This window comes from Suncus etruscus, chromosome 5, assembly GCF_024139225.1.
Source record: "Suncus etruscus isolate mSunEtr1 chromosome 5, mSunEtr1.pri.cur, whole genome shotgun sequence".
In the NCBI taxonomy this organism is placed as follows: Eukaryota; Metazoa; Chordata; class Mammalia; order Eulipotyphla; family Soricidae; genus Suncus; species Suncus etruscus.
The window spans coordinates 38473120-38475869 of NC_064852.1; the positions used below are offsets into that span (position 1 = coordinate 38473120).

The window sequence follows — 2750 nt, forward strand, 5'->3', positions numbered from 1 at the left end:
TTGGGAAATCATGTGGTACCTGGAATTGAACCATTGTCTGCCTTAAGTAAGACATATGCCTTGACTTCCCTATCTAGTTCATGTATTCTTTTATCCAGTTCCTGATGCATCCCTTCAGATTAAACATTATGAAGAATTTAATAGTATTTTATTTTTAATTAAATGTAACTAAATATTCCTGCACAAAATGACTGTTATTATCTGTTCTGATATATGAAGCAACACTACATAGTTCAATGAATTTTAAAAAAATATAGGGATATGTGCTCACTTTGGCAGCACATATACTGAAATTGAAACAATACAGAGGTTAGCATGGCCCCTGCACAAGGATGACATGCAGATTCATGAAGTGTTCCATATAAAAAAAATACATGGACAGATTTATAATCACTGTTTTGATTTGCTAATTTGGCATTAGGCCTGAGCCATGAATGCTACCATATGCAACCATAAAACTAGAAAAATGGATAGGGCATTTGTATGGCATGTAGCTGACCTGAGTTCGATCCCCAGCATAGATATGGTCTTCTGAGCCTGCCAGGAATAATTTCTGAATGCAGAGTCCAAGAGTATCTTTTAAATGCTGCCAGGTGTAGCCCCAAAATAAACAAACAAACTAATTTTATAGGCCTGAGATTATTTTATTTTCAGAAGTGTTTGAAATGTACTCAAAACACAGAAACAATAAAGACCCAAGACACAAGTTTATTTTAAATTACATCTTTAAAAACCAAAAATAACCATGAGGAAAAAAATTTACTTCACATTCTTCCATATTGCTCTTTATTTCAAAATGCCTGGCTTTCTAATTACATCAGTTTAGCAGTACTTTGGTTACCCACCATACACTCCAGGGAATAGAACTATTTATAATTCTGGTGATCTAAATAAGGATAATGGCAAATTTTAGAGATTGACAGCAAGAAGAGAAACAATGGATAAATAATAAAATGTAGTAAGATAGTAAATTGAAAGAAAATATTGTAACCTAAGCTAAAATCCTGGAGTAAAAACCGAACAAGGAAATGATGATGGCACCATCTTCACCAAGAAAAAATTTAAATTCTACTTAATAGTTACAAACTTAAAAAAAAAAATTACTAGTTGGGGCCGGACCGGTGAAGCAGCAGTAGGGCGTTTGCCTTGCATGAGGCTGACCTAGGACTGACTATGGTTTTATCCATGGCGTCCCATATGGTCCTCCAAGCCAGGAGCTATTTCTGAGTGCATAGCTAGGAGTAACCCCTGAGCGTCACCAGGTGTGGCCTCCAAACAAAGCAAACAAACAAAAAATACGAGTTTGGTTGCATATTTCTTATAATTTGTAGATGTTAAAATCCAATGTAGGAGAAAAGATTCTGTACTCTGAAAGTATCTGATATCCGGTTCCAGCATAAATGTTCTCATCAAAGTGACTTTAAGAACCAATTTGAACATTTCAATGTCTCACTCTTAAAACACCACTGACAGATTAAAGTACCAGTTACCAATGATCTAAAGCTAGGAAAGTTTTCCTTTTAAATGTAAACCTTTTTAAAGATCCATATAAAAAATATGTGATTGGAAACCGAAAAATACTAACTAGAGATCAGGTGAGAGTAGCTCAGTTGTAAAGCACTTGTCTTGCATGGTTGGCCCCTAGTTTGATCACTGGTACCATAATCACACATATGCTTCAACCACCATAAGCTTATTGCAGAAACTTACTCTGGTTACATAAATTTCCTTAAAGTGTTCCTGATATTTGCTCTGAACTGATATTGTTCCTCATCTGTGAATGGAGATGTTGCTTAAGGCTTTGTTTGATTATCTGGAGCAACTAATTTAACTGACTCATCTTTTAGTAATGTTTACCTCTGAATATATAAGTAAATTTTCTCTTCAAATTTGTAAGCAACATTTTTTAGTTTTTAAGTTTTCTCTTAGTCAATCTATGAATGCTCTTTTTTTAAAGCTATGGTATATTTCTATAATACCAGATCTTAAGAATTTAACTTTATCATTCTAAGCTGCCTCAAGTTCTTGGTCAATGTTTCAAATGATTATATATTGAATAAAATGAATGATGATGGGTATGCTAAAATAATAAAATGAGTTATGCATTACTACATGGAGTAAGTAAATAGATAAAGGGAAGAGTTCTTAAATCTTTTCTGTTTTGTTTTGTTTATGTTTGGGAGGGGGCACATCCAGCAGCACTCAGGGGTTACTCCTAGTTCTGTACTCAGAAATCACTCCTGCTCAGGGGATCATACGGGATGCCAGGAAGTGAACCAGAGTCAGTCCCAGGTTGGCCCCATGCAAGACAAACACCCTACCACTGTGCTATCAAACCAGCCCATAAATATATTTTAGAAACTGCATATGAAATGGTAATATGGGATTGTTTTAGTAATTTAATATGCTCATTTGGTCCAAATTCTACACCAAAATATATTTTGATTTTATTTAATAGCATATCTGTGAGTGATTTATGTCTTATAAAATGCCAATCATATTTTATAAGAAAATAATGATTAACTATTTAGCCTGCTGATCAATTTAATAGGTTTAGTTTTTTCCTTTTTGCTCTTATTTTAAAATAGATTGACTTTCATGTTAGCCAATTGACAGTCACTACACATATAATTAAAGTAAGGAAAATTTAGTTGTGGAACTGCAATTATAAATGTACAGATTTTAGTCATTAACATAATTTAAGAAGTCTTGAATAGTGCCTTTGAAACCAAAATTTATTTACAGCTCAA

At 33.6% G+C, this 2750-nt stretch overlaps 1 non-coding gene across 1 annotated transcript; it reads left to right on the top strand.

Annotated features, from left to right (window-relative positions):
• The first annotated feature begins 263 nt into the window (after positions 1-263).
• Positions 264-367, top strand: LOC126009758 (U6 spliceosomal RNA). Its single transcript, XR_007495969.1, has one exon. It is a non-coding gene; the product is annotated as a U6 spliceosomal RNA (small nuclear RNA).
• The last annotated feature ends 2383 nt before the right edge of the window (positions 368-2750 follow it).